Here is an 18353-nt window from a genome sequence, read left to right as displayed (position 1 = left end):
TGGTAGACCCCTAGCCTCCCTCTGCTGGGGGTTCCCGGCCAGCACACCTGAAGCACCCCTCCACCACCATCCTCTCTCAGCGTCCAGAGCACCTGAGATGCTGGACCATCTCGCTGAGCTTGGAGACCGCATGGCCCTGCCTTCTGAGGACAGAGGCTGGTGGTTGAGGACAGGGCTCAGTGGGAGAATGAAAAGGAAAGAGGGAAGACAGACAGACATTTGGGAAGCATGGATGAAGTCCAGAGGGTGGGGAAAGGAGTGAGGGTGAGAGACAGGAGCAGAGTGGAGGGCAGTGGGGACGGGGAGAAGGGAGGCTGGAGGAGAGGGCAGGCAGGGGTCTCCAGGCCCCTCTCCCACTCTGCATTCTCTGGAGACGGCACTCTTGGCTCCTGACTATGACCATGGTCACCTGCCCCCAGTGCTTCTGGCCTGCCTGGTGTCCCGACTTGGTCCTGGGAGCAGCTCCTTGCAGCCTCATGCCTGCCTGGTGCCCAGCGGGGCTCAGCAAGAGGCAGGGGCAGCGGTGTGGCTGGGGCCTCACCGGTCCTCTGCACCAGTGCAGACTGACCCCTGACCCCCGTTACAGTGCCAGCACCCCCACCCAACCCCAGCCACAGACTGACCATGGATGGACTTCTGACTCCAGCCACAGTCTCAAGCCACAGACTGATCTCTGACCCCACCCCAGCCTGAACCCTGATGCTAGCAGAGGCAAACCATAGTGACCATCCCGTGGACACGTTCCTCCAGGGACTATATGGGATGAAGGGCAAAGGCCCACTTTAGGGCCACTCACCCCCCAAATAAGAAGCACCATCAACTCAAGTGACCCCTCACTAAGGCCTCAGACCTGCCCGGGCCAGTGAATGCAGGCTGGACACACACACATAACCAGGCCTGGGGCACAGCCCCAACACAGTCCAGCGGACATGCAAAGACACACACGGGTACCAACACAGACGTGTGTACACAGACTGTCCCTGCCCCCTGCCCCTCTCGCTGGGACACACAGCCCTCCTGCCTAGGCCCGGGGGTTCCCCAGACAGCCCCCACTTTCTCACGGGCCCTTCCTGGGCCCCAGTGGCTTCCTCTGCCTGCTGGGGTGGGAGCCCAGTAAGAGACCAAGCGTCGCAACCTCCCTTAGACCCCCCACTTCAAGGAGAGAAACTGCTCACATCACACAGTAGATCCTGGCCATCAAGACCTCCATATACACACACTCCCCTAATCAGACACATACATGCACTGTATGCAGGCCAGGAGAGCAGGTACACACGTGCAAGGGGCACAGAGCAAGGATACGCAGAGCCTCCTCTCTGTGCTGGCAACACGTGCACACACTCCCACACCCGCCTGACTCACCCGTCCCCTCCCCCACGCGCACAGGTGTCTCTACCTCTGGTGGCTCACGTGACCCCTCCAGCCCCTTCCTAGCTCAGCTCAGGGCTTCTGGGGCCTTTGCTCTCCCTCTCGAGCCCTCCTGTCCGTGTCCACCTAGACCAGGCCGGCGGTGGCATGTCCTTACTAGGAGCTGAGGTCGCACCCTCCCACATACCCTGAACCAGGAACAGCACCGCCCCTGCTGGCCCCCGGGAGCAAGTCCGGCTCTGCAGCGTGCTGGCTGTGTGTCCCTGGGCAGCCCCACACCCTCTCTGAGCCTGGTTTCCACAGCTGAGAAAGAGGGGTGATGCTCCTGCTCGCAGGTGGCAGTGGTGAGATGGGGGCGGGGGGACATGGGCTGGACAGCAGGCTGCTAATACCTCTCTCCCTAAACTGAGCACAAAGCTCATAGTCTGCGGCCCGGACAACCGCCCCAACTCCGCAGCAGCTGCAGCAGACGCAAGGACCAGCCCCTCCCATAGACTGACGGAGCCCAGAGAGTCGAAGCAGCCACACTGGAGGCTGAGTGCTGCTCAGCCTCCAACATGGTCCCAAGCACCCCCAGGACATGTGGCAAGAGACCACTGGCTGCTTCCCCTTGTGTTTCTCAGCCTGTTTTTTCACCTCTCAAAAGGGAGAGCAGCAGGGCCTGGCTGTGCCAGCTAACAGAAATGAGTGTGTGGAAGTCGCCGGGGGATCTGCCTGCTTGATCTCTGGGGATGGTTACCCCTTCTGGTCAAGGGAGAGAGCTGGGTTTTCAGTCTCTGAGATGAAGATCAAAGTCCACTTTCACAGCAACAGTCAAATGCTGCATTTGCACACCCTACTCAGCTACCTGCTGGGGCAGAGGCCCCTCAGCCCCGCTTCACCCCAGAACCTCATGGCCCCTGGCATTCCAGTGGGGGCAGAGAGGGACTGGGGGCCCCTGTGCCACAGACCCAGAAACGGGGGCTCAGAGAGGGAGCTGAGGGGGAGGAGAAGCAACAGGAGGACAGCGTCCCCTCCATATAAGGAAGAGTCTGTTCACAGGCAGAGCTGCCCAGGAACGAACGGGCCGCCTCTGGAGGTGGGGAGCCGCCTGTGGGCTGACGGCGTGCAAGCAGAAGGGGGTCTCCAGGTGGGGACACCATGCAGGCCAGGGGAGGGCCTCGGGCATCTCCAGTCCTGTGACTCGACCAAGGCCACGTGAGCAGGCATGGAATTCCAGAAGCCCAGAGCAGCCATGTGAAAGCCCGCAGAACTACAGACGGCGCCCAATGGGCCGGAGAAAGGCACCCAGCAGCCCTCCATCGATTCCGTAACCCCATCACAGAGCACTTAGTTTTCAGAGGGAAATTCCTAGTTTTAATTTAGAAGTTGTGAGGTATATGCAAGTAAAAAGGAAAAAAATCCAGGGTTCCCCTCGCCCTGGGACGATTATCACTAAGTCAGTTTTGCTTAGAAGTCCTGACAGGTTCTAAAGTTTTAAAACTTGAGGTAGAATCCACATACTGTAAAATTCACCCTGTCAAAACAGTTTTTGGTGTCTGCACACAGTCCTGCAACCATCACCACCATTTCCAGAACATTTTCATCAGAAGGAAAGCAGCCCCCCCACCGCAGCAGTCTCCTCCTTCTCCCCAGCACCACAGCTCCCGACAGCCACTTATTTGCTCTCTGTTTCTAGGGGCCAGGGCGTCCCCTCCTCCAGCCTCCCAGTGCCCACTCCGCCCCCTCCAGCCCTCCATCAGCGAAGGGATCCACTGAGACTCAAGTTGATCCCGTCCCACCCCCGCTCAGAACCATCAGTGGCTCCCAGTCCTGTGCAATCTGGCTTCTTCTGCCTCAGCCACACTGGCCTCTGTTAACCAGGTCCCACCTAGAACCTGTGTCTCCTGGTCTCTGCTTTCCCCACCTCTCCCCGTAGCTCTGCCTGCCTCCTCTCCTTGACCAGGACACATCGCTTGACATTCCTTCTGTCCCACCTTCTCCACTAAAATGGCAGCTTGCACCTAGCATGGAGTCAGAGGTCAGTGAATATTTGGGCTGTCTCCAGTAAAACAGGCACATGCTAAGCCCACACACCCACAGGGCACCTGGATGAACTGGCAGTGTCTCTGCTGGTGGGCACGCCCAGTACAGACCATGCAGTGCCCCTCCTAACCCTGACAGGGGTTCTCCTGACACCTTGGATCTGGTCGCCTGGGCCACAGGGCCTCCAGACATGCAGCCTGGTCCCTTCCCAGGCCCCCAGAGCCCCCGCCACGTTGGTGGCTGCTGTGCCCTGTGCCTGCTCTTGCAAGCCCTGCTAAAGGGTCCACCTGACCTACCTGCTCAGGTCCACCGCACACCCCCTCTGACAGAGCTGGGGGCACCCTGTCCACCTGGCCTCAGCCACGCCCAACACAGTAGGGCCCCTTAGGAGGCAGGCTTCCTGCCCCGAGGGTTCTGCTATGACCTGTGGGCGAGAAGGGTCCAGCTGGGGTCACGCTCAGCACTCACACTTGTCAACCTCCTGTGCACCTGTGGGAAGCACAGCAATGGAAAACTCAGGGTTGGTGCCTGGTGGGTGGGGGGTCAGATCTAGAGAAGAGGTAGGAGGACTGGAGCCCAGAGGGGCTGCTGCAGTTGGGCCCACATGTGTGTGTGTGCGGGCGTGCGTGTGTGTGTGCATGTGTGTGCCAGTGTGTGTGTGTGCGTGTGCTGGTGTGTATGTGTGCCAGCGTATGCGTGTGCCTGTGCATGCGTCTGCCAGTGTGTCCGTGTGCACACATGCGCGTGTTCACATGCATGACAGCAGGCTCCATGGTGGCCAGCGCCTGGAGCTCTCCCAGGGCTTTGGTCTCCCCACCTGCACGCAGGGCCCCCTGACTGCCAGCCTCCCTGGCCCCCCAGCTCAGTCCGCCTCCCTATCCTGGAGAGGTTTCCGGTACTGCAGCCCTGCCTCCTCATCCATCAGGATTTTGCTGCATTCCTGTGAGTCATTCTCCAAACAAACCGTGCGAGGGAGAGAAGGGAGAGCAGCAAAGGGGAGGGGAGGGGAGGAGAGGGGAGGGGAGGCTCGTTGGGAACCCAGCCCCACCTCCTCCCTCCCGCCTGTTGCCCCTCTACACCCCTACCATGCACACATGGGGCCCCCAGAGCTCTAGTGTAAGTCTGGTCAGCTGTGCCATGGATTTGCTGTGTGACCTTTGGCAAGACACTTGCGTTCTCTGGGCGGTTGGAGAAAATGGCCCTGAAGGTCCTATCTAAGAATGCACAGGCTTCCCAGGGGGCAGTCTCAAAGGAGGCGGGGTGTGGGGGAGGTGTGCCCAGCTCCCTGAAGCAGCCTCTCCCCACTTCCTTGTCTGTCTCCCCACCTCTGAGGTGAGGGGGGGCAAGTCCTCGGTAGGCACAGGTGCTGCTGGGCAGGTGCCAAGGTGAGGGCGGAGCAGCCTGTGCCAGTCACAGGGCCTAGGCCTGTCGCGCCCGACTTGGGGCCAGCAGGGCCTCCAGCAAAAGGCCCATCTCCTGCACTGAGAGTGCTGGGCAGGTCTTCCCCATGGGCCAGGCATGAGGGGGTCTCCTGGCAGAGCCCAGCTCTGGGGAGGGGGTTATGAGACACGGCCAAAGCCAAGAGGAAGAATCGCCACAGCAGCGGCAGGGAGCAAGCCTCTGGCAGTACATATGTGTGCACACGTGTTTGTGGGCAGAGCAGCACCCGCAGGAGCCAGGGGCTGCTCCTCAGTGACCAGCTTGCTTGAGGTATTTTCACTGCGGCCACCAGGCCTGACTGGGCTCTAGGGGCCACAGAGCCCAGCAAGTGTGCACGTGATTGTGTGGCCAAGGCCAGCTGCATGTCTGTACACAAGGCCCTGCAGGGTGTGGGAGGGGTGTGAGTGCCCGTGAGCTTGACCAGTGGCAGGGGGCAGCTGGCATCCAGGGGAGTGTGGGCTGCAGGGCTTTCTCCTGAAACAACGAGTCTTGAAACTGCCTCTTCAGGCTCCCACCCTCTGGCTCCAGGATAAGCAGATCCGCTCCCCAGGAGCTGCAGGCACACATATGCCCCAGGCCCAGGGCGGGTACCCGGGGACCCCTGAGACTCAGAGCAAAGCTGCAGGCTGTGTGCCCGGGCACCCCACGGACACGCCACTCTGGACCTGATATGAGGGTTCAAGGAGCCAGAGCAGGGACCTGCCTTCCCAAAGTCCAGCTGGTCCTCAGTCAGGTCTGGAGGCTGCAGCCTGATCCAGAGTGGGGAAGTCAGGGTCTGCAAGGGCAGGGAGAGCGGGTGCACACCCAGGGCTGCACAGGATGGAGACTGGGGGGCAGCCGGGGTGCTCGGCTGCTGCTCCAGGCTGGGATGGGGGGCAGCCATGTGGCAGAGGGTCAGCTTACAGGTGTGGTGGAACAGGGGTAACTGGAGCCGGAGGCCAAGAGGCCCGCAGGAGGAGGAAGCGGGGGCTGCGGCGGCTGGGGTGGAGAAGGGGCATTCCTGAGGGAGTGGGAGCAGCTGAACCAGAGGAACTGCGAGGGGCAGGGGTGCTCCCAGCTCTGCTCCACCCAGGCTGGGACGGGACTGTCCTCAGGTGGAGGCCAGAGCACAGGGGAAACCCCAGGTTGCAGCCCCACCCCTGCTGCGAGCCCCTTCTCCCTGGACCTGTCTCCCCTCCCATAAAAGGGGCAGCCCAGCCCAGCCCATCTCGGAGTGCTCCCCCCATGCCTAGAGCTGGGGGCAGGGGCCCAGGGCTCACCCCCACCCCCCACAGTTGCAAGGTCAGGACACTGTGGGCGCTTCTGCTAGGGCCGAAGGATTTGAGACAGCACAGGCTCGGGTGAGTGGGCTGGCACCCGGCCCGGGGCAGGGGCCCGGTTTCCAGGCTCTGGGCCATCACCCTGTGTCCCTCACCATGTCTGGAATCCCTGGTCCCTAAAAGGGAGTGTGGTAGAGACAGCCACCCATGAAAGACAGGGACGCGGGGACAAAGAACCTCTCTGAGTCTCAAGCGTGACAAACAATGATTTGCTGGGGACGTCACAGCAGGTGTGCAGGACGTGGGAGACCATGACCGCCCCCTCCTCCACAGACCCACCCAGGAGCACTGAGATCTCGGTTCCACCTGATCTGCAGCCTCACTGGGGAGGGAGAGCAGCCGGAGGGGCAGTCAGGAAGACGAAGGAGCCCAGCCCTGTGATCTGGGCTGTGAGTACTCACATTCATCAAGGGGTCTCCTCCCAGAGAGGCCAGTCCCACCCCTGCTGCCTCCCCTGGGTCAGGCACGCTTGGAGAGGATGCAGACTAGGTATACCTCAGACATAGGCTGAGTGGCCCTGGGGTCAAAGGGAACAGAGAAGAGGGTAAAGGGAAGCTGGAGGGGGGCAAGGCGGGGGGGGGGGTGAGGACTGGGAGGGCAGGGTCCCTGCTGGGGGATGGGGTGGCCGCAGGGCCTGAGGGCTTCAGGAACCTTTTCTTGCTCTCTGGGCTCTGCTGACCCTTCCAGTCCCCAGGGAGCCTGTGAGCCCGGGGCAGCTCTTGGGGTGAAAGGCAAAGTACAGCCAGGGCCTGGAGGTCACTCCCAAGTCCAGACCCCCCGCCCCCACACTCCACCCCGTCACACTGGCCCCTTTGTTTGTGTGACACATGAAACACGTTCCTGCCTCAGGGCCTTTGCTTGGCTGTTCCCCCAGACGTCTCCCCAGGCCCACCGACCTCCCTCGAGTGACCTGCTCAGTGAGACCTTTCCTGACACCTGAATTTAAAGCTGCAAACATCTCCCCAATCCTGAGCCCCTTCCCTGCACTGCTTTTTCCTCACTGCATCTATCACCTTCTGATATCCTCCCCCTAGAACAGACATTCCAGCAAGGCAGGACCCTCGCTCTGTTTCCCAGCGTGCACCCAGAGTGGCACCTGGCCTAGGGCAGGGCTCAGGAAACACATGTGCTCTTCTATGCTCAGTCACTCAGTCATGTCCGACTCTTTGCCACACCATGGACTGTGGCCCGCCAGACTCCTCTGTCCATGAGGATTCTCTAGGCAAGAATACTGGAGTAGGTTGCCTTTCCCTCTTCCAGGGGATCTTCCCAACCCAGGGATCGAACCCACGTCTCCCACATTGCTGGCAGATTCTTTACCAGCTGAGCCACAAGGGAAGCCCTAGGAAATACATGGGAACAGGTAGAACACCTGCTCTCTGGGAGAGGAAAGCCTGCGCTCCAAACCTTTATAACGCTCCCCCTGCTGGAGGACCAATTGGTTTTCTCCCGAGACGGCCCAGGGAAGACACGTGCTGCCCCTCCCAGCCCAGGCCCGTCCCCAAACCAGTGGTCAGATCTGGGCCTGGAAGGGTGGTCGCCCTTCCCTTCAGTCCACTGACGAACCTGCATCCTGGACATCACCCCGGACATTGCTCAGGCACTGACCACGCTGGTCCCCCAACCTTCCCTCTCCCTGTGCAGGGTGTCCCCGCCCACCCTCTGCATCCCCAGGACCCAGTGGCCACCCCCCAGCTCTGCCTGCCCTTCTTCTTCAGACCCCGTCTAGCCCCTGCCCCCCGGGTCCTCCATTCAGCCTCCTACCGGGTCTCCCTCTCCAAGAGCTGGTCTCCTGTTTCACCCATGATTCAATCTCGTCCTTCAGCCAAAGGCCAAAGTCTCCTCCAGCCTGGCCGTGACCTGGCTCCAGCCCTGCTGGCCACACCCAACCTGCCCAGTTCTTTTGCCGCCTCTCAGACTTTTCTGGGGCAGAACCCTCTGCCTGACTCTGAGAGTCTGGTGCCCACCACCCTTTCAGGGTCCCCACTCCACCCACCCCTCACCGTCGCCCCACACAATGGTCTCCAGCTCCCCAGCGTCCTGTGGGCTCCCTTGAGCCGGTGGACAGGTGCTCAAGGGACACTGCTGAATGAATGAATGACTGAAATGACTAGCGAGAAGGTGAACAGATGAGGCTGTGAGTGGACAGACTCCAGGAACAGGTCAGCGACAATGTTCTTCTCTCTGCCAGATCTCCTCCACACCTCCCGGTCTCCCGCGCGGACCTGGTGGGGATCAGACCTGAACACGATGCTGACAACGCCCACCATGCAGCAGTCCGGGTGGGCTAGGCTATGCTGTGGTAACAAAGCCCCCAGACCTCAAGGGCCCAAAACAACAAAGGTTTATTTCTTGTTCACACTGCAAGTCCGGCGGGGCGGCAGGGAGGCTCTTGCTCCCCAAGGCGTCCCCTCTGGACCAAGAAAGAGGCCTGGTAGGTGGCCCTGGCAGCGACACACCTGGCCACAGAAGGACACACAAGTCAAAACTGGTCACGTAACCCCCAGCCCAAGCACAAGACGTCCAGCTGCAAGCTCATTGTACTGTGGACTCAGGAGGATGGGAAACCAGGATTTTGAGCCAAAAGCTGGAATGACACCTCTGATGACACCACTGTCAACACGAACAACAAAGACCACTCACGCAGGACCTCCTGTGCCCTGGATGCTGGGCTGAGGCCTGAAGTGCAAGTTCCCTTAATGCCCACGGTGCTATTCTGAAGTGGGTGCGGTGAACAGCCCCTTTTCCAGATGAGACGAGATGACCAAAGCCCAGAGAGTGAAGTGAACCTCTGAGATCACATGGCTTGGCCCCTGAGGTCCCTGCATGGATCACATGCAGACCCTGAGGTGAGAACTCACTTCAGTGATTCTGGGTGCTCACAAACCCCACTGAGGCCCCTCCGCCGGGCACAGGCCTCAGCTTCCTCTGCTGAGGCCGGTCAGGGGCAAGGCCTGCCCTGCCTCGATGACCGTCCCCAGCACAAAGAGCCTCCTCACCCTGCTGCGTCCCAGCCCCAGATACCCCTGACGCGGGCCCCAAATCTCAGGAGGAACGGAGACTGTGAGAGAGAGGCGGGCGGGCCAAGGTCACCCTGTGGGGCTCCACATGGCCGAGATGAGGCCACAAGTCCCTGTCCACCACAGCCTGACTGTCGCAATGCCTCAGCACCCACAGCCTCAGCCAGGGACCCCCAGAAGTGACGGTGGTGACATACACTCCACCTTCCTGCCAGCAGGTCCACTGAGGGAGCGTCCCCAGTTCCGGACCGGTGAGCCTGTGGCTCTGACCGCCTGGGCCACACTCTGAGGAGCTGGGCTGAGCGGCTGGCACCTGCTCCCAAAGACAGTCCCATCAGGGAGGCCAGAAAAGGATGGAGAGTGGTGCCACCTTCCAGGACGTCTGAAAACAAGGTTGGGGGGCCTTTGGAGAAGCCACACTGCAGGGGGGGTCTGTGCAGAGCAGTGAAGAAGAGAAGAAAAGGGGGCGGTGGGGTCGAGAGCAGATCCACCTGGAGCCAGACCCCACCTCACTCTGACCTGAGCCCCACCCCCACCCCGAGCCTTTGTGTCCTCATCTGTAAATGGGGTGTGAGTGATAACTGACACCAACTCTGGGCTCTTACGGTTATGACTATACTGGTTTTGCCCCCTCCCCCCACCAACCTGAGCCTCAGGTCACAATTCATCCTCTTCCTGGGCCTTAGGGCCCCACGCCAGGAAGCTTACGGGTGCAGACTCCCACTCTGGCTGCCAGGAGAAGGTGCTCCTCTCACCTGCTCCCTCCCAAAGTCTCTGTGCCCAGGAGCAGAAAGAGCCCCCCCCTTTACAGCCCCGCAAGCAGTGCCCCTCAGGCCAGCCTCCGAGGGCAGCTGTCCTCCTCAAGCCTGGAGTTTCCGAGTACCCTGACCCACTAAACGCCCCCACCCCTCAGTTGCTGGGGTGGGGGCGGGAGAGAGGTGGGAGGCAGAACCTTTCACTGCCTGGGAAGCTCACACTCGCCCCGTCCCGGGCCTCAGCATCCATGCAGCATCTGCTATGTGCATCCACCTTGAGAGAGAACTGCAAAGGGCACGGCCCCCTCCCCAGGCCCATGGGAACATGCACAGGCTTGAAGGGGCACGACCCACCCCCACGTGAGTGACTCCAGCCGCTGCATCATACCGCAAGCCTTGGCGCCTCCATCTGCACTGTGAGACGGGGCAGGGTCCCCGTTGTGGGTGGCACCAAGGGCTTCCCACAGAGCCTGGCACACAGCAGGTGCTCAACCACGTGAGCCTCACTCCCCCAGACGGGCCAGAGCAGAGCCTGGAGACGGCCCCCCAGCTTCCCACCACCTCATTAACTGGAGGGGACTGTCCTTCCAGCTGGGCTACCACCTGACACCCCCGGCAGTCTGCCCGCTCACCTCCATCCTGTCTGCAAGGACGTCTGGGTCAGACAGGACGGGCTGCCGGGACCCCAGGCAACCAGCAGAGGCCCGCCCAGCAGGCCCAATTGCCACTGAGCCCCACCAGGTCCCTGCCGACCCCCCACCACCACCTGCCCGCACACGGCTGCCCACAGTACACACCAAGGGCTGTGCTGTTGGAGGGGAAGCAGGCTGAGGCCAGGCTGTGTCCTGAGATGAGATGGTCAGGATTCGGTTCACTTCAGTTCAGTCGCTCAGTTGTGTTCGACTCTTTGCAACCCCACGGACTGTAGCACACCAGGACTCCCTGTCCCTCACCAACTCCCAGAGTCTGCTCAAACTCATGTCCATCAAGTCGGTGATGCTATTCAACCATCTCATCCTCTGTTGTCCCTTTCTCCTCCCGCCTTCAATCTTTCTCAGCATCAGGGTCTTTTCCAAGATTCCGGACTTTTCCGGATTCGTCCATTTTTCACATCATGTGGCCAAAGTGTTGGAACTGCAGCTTCAGCATTAGTCCTTCCAATGAATATTCAGGACTAATTTTCTTTAGGATGGACTGGTTGGATCTCCTTGCAGTCCAAGGGACTCTCAAGAGTCATCTCCAACACGACAGTTCAAAAGCATCAATTCTTCAGTGCTTAGCTTTCTTTATGGTCTAACTCTCACATCCATACATGACTACTGAAAAACCATAGTTTTAACTAGACAGACCTTTGTCGGCAAAGTAATGTCTCTGCTTTTTAATAAGCTGTCTAGGTTGGTCATAGCTTTTCTTCTAAGGAGCAAGCGTCCTTTTAATTTCATAGCTATAATCACCATCTGCAGTGATTTTGAAGCCCAAGAAAATAAAGTCTGTCACTGTTTCCATTGTTTCCCCATCTATTTGCCATGAAGTGATGGGACCAGATTCCGTGATCTTAGTTTTTTGAATGCTGAGTTTTAAACCAGCTTTTTCACTCTCGGGTCAGAGTTCAGAGGGACGAATCCGGCCTCCAGGAGGCAAGTAGCCACTGCAGAGTGTGGGCTGGCCAATGGACCTCTGCCCCCACTTCTATCCGTCTGTGAGTTCATGCAGTTGTCCCTCCCCTCCGCCTCCCAGGCCTTTGCTCCAACTCCCTGCTGCCTGGAAGGCAGTACCAGCCACTCTGAGGAGCTCACGCCATCTCCTGACCTTCCCAGGCTGGGCTGAGAGACGCTCCCTGCTTCCTCCGAATTATTCCTTCTCTCACTCGAGCACAGGGATCCAGCAGGGGTCTTCGGCAGGCAGAGCCCCAAGGAATCTGACAGAGCCAAAGTAGGAGTCCGCTTCCAAGGTGGCACGGAGCAAAAGCCACTCGGGAGACAAGGGGGTGCAGACCAGAGGGAAGGGGGCTGGGGTCCCAGGGGAAGGGGAGAGGGCAGTGTGAAGAAGGGCATCTTGAGGAAATCACTGACTGGTCCTCCTGTGCCCCCTTCCCTTCTCCCCTTCCACAAGAAAGAGGACAGGGTGGGAGGGAACGACCTAGCAAGAGAAGGGGCCATGGGCTGCCCTGGCCTGGGATCCCCCCAGCAGTTCACAGGGGACTGGGGAGGAGCAGAGCCGGTCCCACAGGGAGCATCTTGAGCCTCAATGCTCCCAAAGGTCCCCATTGCTCCCTATGGCCTCAGGGCCCCCAGCCCGGGCAGAGGGCACAGGGCAGCCCCACAGCCCCCGACCCTTGTGCCTGCTGAGGGGCATGCGGGGGCAGGGCAGTTAGAACAGGCAGCCTGGGCTGCCCCACCCCCAGCACGGGGACCAGAATGCACTGCCTCGGACACAGAGCCTCGCCTCAGAGGGGCAGGGCTGGACCTCAGGGATGACGGAGAGAGCCTTTGTTCAGGCAGCAGACTGGCCTCTGAAAGACAAGGAAGGTGAGGCCGAGAGGGAGGTGGTGGGCCTTGGAGAGGGGACATGGAGTCTGACCCCGAGGGCCTGGCACATTGTTACTGTGGGTGCAAGAGGGTGAGGCTGGATCACAGGCAGCAGGGCCCTGAACACCAAGCCGGAGACGGCCGGGCGGCAAACCAATTATTCTAACCTCCAGGCCAGCCCTACCTCAGTCCATCCAGCCTCCCCCTACCCGATGCCCTTTCCGGGTAATGAAGGCCGAAGGGTTGGCAGTTGGTAAGTGCAATTAAACCCGTGCTCAAGGCCATGAAGCATCCACGCAGCTCATTAGCAGACGAACGAGAGGACGCTCTGAGGGCCGTGGGCCCCCGGGGCTGTCGGGACCCAAGCCAAGTCAGCCTGGAGGGGGGGACCCCACCCAAAGGAGCCCCATTCACAGGGGCTCCAGTCCAGGTCCTGAGATTAGGTCTTTGGACTGCAAGGCACAAGGTCCAACAGGTGTCTCTCTCCCAAAGAAACAGCTGGGTAAATGGGCCTGGAGGTGCGTGTGACACACACGGTCCTGGGCAGTGGAGACAAACCCAGGCTTCAGCCAGCAGGCACCTATTGATTCAACACCAGAGCAGCAGCTGACACTGAAGCCAGCTCTAAGCACTTAAAAATTCTCTCACTTAATTCCTCCTGTGACTCTAGGATACTTCCTAGATACTCTAGTGGGTACTTCCTGTTGTGGTCCCCGTTTAAAATATATATTTATTTATTTATGTGGCTGTGCCAGGTCTTAGGTGAGGTACACAGGATCTTCAGTTGCAACATGTGGGATCTAGTTCCCTGACCGGGGATTGAACCTGGGCCCCCTGTACTGAAAGCACGGAGTTATAGCCACTGGATACCAGGGAAGTCCCTGTGACCCCCATTTAACAGAGGAGAAAACCGAGGCCTAGACAGGACTTGATTCACCAGGTGCTCTGGCTCCTGAGGCTGGCTCACAAGCAGGAAGCCACATCACCATGGGTGAGATGGCTGGGCCGCCGGGGAGATGTGCAGACTGTGGCCAGGAGGAGGCCTGGGCCTTGGGCTGGGGGCCACACCACCAGGTGTGGCCTTGAGGGAGGCAGATGGCAATGGTCCAGGTGAGCTGTAAACTGGAATTGGGGTGAAATCTCCCAGGATTGCTCCCTGGCAACTCATTTGCTTTTTTCCCCCCTAAACACTGGTGAGCCTTCATACTGGGCCTGGGGGCCAGATGTGGCAGGATGACACGCATCGTGGCACCTGGTCTAATGCACAGCAGGGAGCCTGGCAATTAGAGGTGTCCAGAACACAGTCGCAGGCAGGGGAACAAGTGAACTGATGCCGCCCTCCGCCGGGGAGGGACCTGATGCTCTGGCTTCACCTCTTCCCAGTCTCCTGCAGTACCCGCCCCCCACCCCTCCCAGTGGCCTCTGTGAGAGTAAAGAAAGGAATGGTGGGCCTCCTGGGCCCCCTGGGGCAGTGCCTCTGGCATTCCAAAGTCAAGGCTGCTGCTGAGATATCCTGAGGGCCCTGGTGGGGAGGGCAAAGAGCACTGGGAGAGAAGAGACCTGCTTTCTGAGTTCCAGAGGTGTTGGAGCCCACAGGAGGTGGGCAGTGGCCTGGGGCCCACAGCACAAGTGTGGGTCTCCTGACTCCCTCAAGTCCTGGCTGAGCCTCTCAGGTGAGGCGAGCAGCCCCCCTCACACAGGACCCCTGCCCTCCGTTAGTTTGAGGAACTCTGCAAGACTGCTCCGGGTCTGCCTTGGCTCCTGATGAACGCGTGTTCCCATTCCTGTACAGGCCACATAATGACGCAAACAGCTGATATGATTACTGTCTTTCCTGCTTTTGGCAGCTCCACGAGGGTGGGGCACAGAAACACCCAGATCTCGGAGGATTCTGGTCGCACGCACAGTAGGCCTGCAAACACATCTATAGGCCAAATGAAGCTCTGTGATTACAAACAGTCACAGGGCCAAAGGAAAAAAATGTGTGCTGGGGTAGGCTCCTGCCTCCCCAAGCCCCCCAGGACCTCCCACCTCCACACAGCAGTCTCAGGGCCTGGACGGACCTCGAGGCCCCCGTGGCTGGGGGCTGCAAGCAAGAGAGGGGCTCACCCCCTTCCCCAGCCTGACCCCGAGGCCAGCCCACCCCCGCAGCTGCCGGCTGGCCTGCAAAGGTATGGCTCCCAGGGGCCCCTGGGCATCCTCATTAGGAAAGTAGTGACAGACACATTAGCTGCCGAGGTGGGGGAAGCTGAGGGCTGTCACGGGCTGAGGAAAACCAAATGCCATGGGCCATGTCTGGGCCGCATCTGGGTGAGGGGCTGCTGCCGGGAAAGGACAGAGGTGATGCCCCGGCGCCGTGCCACCCCCAGAGCTGGGACTCCCTCCTGGGACTCGGGCCCCAAGCCAAGTGCCCCCAACATCCCTGGCTGTCCTTGCTGCCTGCCTCTGAGCAGGACTCAACTTGCCGACCAAGTTGGTATCCGCCAACCAAGTCCTGCCTGCCCTGTGCTACAGGAGGATGGCTGGGAATCCACCCCCAGGACACGGAAGAGGAAGATGAGGTGACGGGGCTGTCGGGGGGTGCCCTGAGCAGAGCACTGCAGCCAGAGCCCCGCCCAGCATCAGGGCTACCGTGGCTATCACAGGCTGTGTGCTCTTGGACCTTGGCTGTCCCCATCCACGAGATGTGGGCCTGGACCACCATGACCCCAGGGTTCCTTCTGGTCTCTGAGTCACAGGGCAAGGAAGGCTCAGTTCTGCTGGAAGAGTGCCAGGGGCTGCCAGTGTCTCTTCAGTCCCCAACGCCAGTCCTTCCCGGAGCCTGAGGCCCCGCCACACAAGGGTCACAGAACACAAGTGCATCAGGCATCAATTCCTCCCAGGCCACGGCTGGGGCAGCAGACAGCCCACAACCCAGTCGGTGCCACCGACTCTGCCTTTGACACAAAAGTCCTGCACCATGCCACGTGCGCACTGAAACGGGCTCACACACAACAGACACACACTCGGCACACCTGGGGCCCCACCACAAATGCAGACACACACACAGAGGAACATCTGCCCCCCAACCCTAATCCCATGTTGAGGACACAACCACAGATATGAGCACACAAACCTGCTCGCAAAACCCCTCAACTCATTCTCCAACCCCTACCCCCACACACACAGGCACCGCACTGTACACACAGGCACACTCTTAGCACACAGACTCATATACACACCTGGACACAGTAAGCATGCGAGAATCATCACCCTCCAGTATGGAACCCCCTCAAAGATGGACAGACACACAGCCCCCCACGCCCAGGAACACAAACACACACTCATCCTGGCGCCTGGTTACATTCCATATGGCAGGCAGCACCCAGCCCAGAAGAGCGGCTCCAGATAAATAAGTCATGTTCAGAGCATTAATCTCAGCCCCAACCTGGCTGCCTCCCTGCTACAGGTAAAGCGAAATGGGGCTTCAATATTTCATAAACGAATAAACCTGCTAAGAGAACACAATTTACAAGGCTGCCGGCTGCAGGCTCCCAACAGCCCTCACACATCTTTTCACTTTGGGAACATGTGGTGGTGACTGCGGGTGGTGGCCAGTGGGGCATGATACCTGGTACCCCACCTGCCCCTCTCTTCCCAGGGTGCTCTTCCCAGGGAAGGGTGCGTTCTGTGATTTTCCATCCACTAAATCCAGCTGCTGCCCAGGGACAGGGCCCTGCACTCTCTCCCCTCTTCCGCCTTCCCCTCAAGTCTTAAATGCCTTTTAAATGCCGGTCCATCCTTGGCAGCTCTGATTTTCCAAGGTCTGTTTCACGCAGGGCTGGGATGTGTCAGAACTGAACTGCTTAGGAATGAAGAAAGAAGGCCTGGCAGCGGAGATGGGTAGGGCCAGGGCAGCTTGGAGTTTAAGAGGCAGCTGAGCTGAGGGGGGCTGCACCTGGTGCCAGGCCTACAGGCCCATAAGGGGAGGCCAAGCAGCCCAGGGCAGCAGAAACCTGCTCCTAGGACATAGAGAGGGAGCAGAAGGGGGCCACAGGGCCAACTACAGGCTAAGTCTGCACGTGGCTGGGCAAGGGGGACCCGGATGTGACTGAGGTCTGGGACCTCGGTGTGGCCTTGCTGCTGGAGCCTGGTCTCCTCAGGGGCAACAAGTCTTCAACAGCTCTGCACAGGCTGGGTGGCACTGGCTGGGCTCGGTGGCCCCTGACCAGACTGCAATTGAGGAGCCAGGGCAAGGGTTCCTGGGGTCCAACCAAGATGGAGAGAGGTCCAACCAAGTTAGGAAGCAGCCACCCAGTCTGACTCCTCTCTGAAGCTCCCGAGATCCGGTTCCAGTTCTCTCCAGACTTACAGACTCAGGAAAAAGGAGCAGGCTTCACACAGGAAGGGAGAGAAGCAGGACATCACATGGCTCACAGAGGAAGAAGGCGGCACCCTTTAACAAAAGACCCCAGGACAGGGCAGAGAAGAGTGAAATGAGGCTGCCTTTGGGGCCTGGGAGTTTGGGTGAACTGCCTTCCATTTGCCTTACTTTCCAGAAGTCTATAATCACTACTCTTTCTGTAGTAGGGGAGAAAGCTATTAAAACACAAGGGCCTTACAAAACCAAATATACAGCATGACTCCATATTCTATATTTATTACATATATCGTGTTGTTTACTGTATGTCTAGAGAAAAAATGCTGACAATGATTATGTTCTGGGGGTGGAATTATAAGAGGTTTTTGCTTGTCATCTGGCACTTTTAGGTTTTTCTAAAATCAACGTGGTTATAACCTGGTCAAAGTGTTAGTTGCTCATTCCTCTCCGACTCTTTGTGACCCCCATGCACTGTAGCGCCCCAGGCTTCTCTGTCCATGGAATTATCCAGGCAAAAATATTGAAATGGGTTGCCATTTCCTTCTCCAGGGGATCTTCCCAACCCAGGGATTGAATCCGGGTCTCCCACATTGCAGGCAAATTCTTTACAGTCTAAGCCATCAGGGAAGCCCTTTATAACCTGATTTTATTTTTTAAAAACCAAAATGCTCAGGCCTGGTAAGTTCTTTTCCACATCAAGTCCCTCCCGCGGCCACTGAAGTCCATTCTCACCCTCCCAGTGCGAGTTCTCGAAAGGCCAAGGACAGCTGCCCCCGCCCAGGACACTTTTTCCAAGGCCCAAGACTGCAGCCTTCAGCGGCCTGCCCAGGCCATGTGAGGGCGAGCAGAGGTCAGTCGAGTGCCCGGGGGAAGACGGGGGTAAGGCCCGGGAGTGACCGGCGGGACACCGAAGGCACGAGGCCCGAAAGGGCATCAAGTAAGGCAGGCAGCTGGCGAAGGAAGGGCAGAGCCAGGGCCAGGCCCGTAGGGGAGTACGGGACGCAAGGCAACCGACCCGGACCGGGACGAGAACCCGGGGACGCCAGCCCGTCCGGAAGCCCCGCCCCGCGCCCCGGTTCCCGGAAACCAGGGGCCGTGAGGGGCGGGGCCTGAGCCACGCCCACAGCCCCGGTTCCCGGAAGTCGCGGTCTGCCGAGGCCAGGGGCCGGGCCTCGAATCCCCACCCCGCGACTGCGCGGGGCACGCCGGGATGGGCGCTGCCATGGCGACGCAGCGGCCACCCCGCCCCTCCCCGCGCCCTGGCCTCCGGAGTCGCGGTCGCGGCCCTGGCTGGGCTCGTCCGGCCTGATGCGCCGAGGCCCCAGCCTGGCCGCTTTGAGGGCGCCGCTGGGAGCGAAGGGAAGCCAGGAAGCGCGGGCGTTTGCCCTCCCGAGGTCGGGGAGGAGAGGAAATGGCCCCTGAGGCGGTAATGCAGCTGCCTCTGTGTCTGGCCTGCCGGCTCCTACCAAGCCCTCCCCGAGGTGGGGCTGCGCGCGCCTGGACAGGCGGGCCAGCCCGGGCTGCCCTGTTAGGGTCCA

General features: G+C 59.8%; 1 long non-coding RNA gene across 1 annotated transcript; it reads right to left on the bottom strand.

The window, feature by feature from the left end:
* Positions 1-16359: 16359 nt before the first annotated feature.
* Positions 16360-17877, bottom strand: LOC147351914 (uncharacterized). Its single transcript, XR_015147793.1, has 2 exons — positions 17548-17877; positions 16360-16890 (listed from the first exon to the last, which is right to left on the bottom strand). It is a non-coding gene; the product is annotated as an uncharacterized LOC147351914 (long non-coding RNA).
* Between the last annotated feature and the right edge of the window lie 476 nt (positions 17878-18353).

The sequence above is a fragment of the Bos grunniens genome, chromosome 19 (genome assembly GCF_055505025.1).
Source record: "Bos grunniens cultivar Pamir isolate PY7600 chromosome 19, Bosgru_T2T1.0, whole genome shotgun sequence".
Classification (NCBI taxonomy): domain Eukaryota; kingdom Metazoa; phylum Chordata; class Mammalia; order Artiodactyla; family Bovidae; genus Bos; species Bos grunniens.
This window is presented reverse-complemented; position numbering and strand designations above follow the sequence as displayed.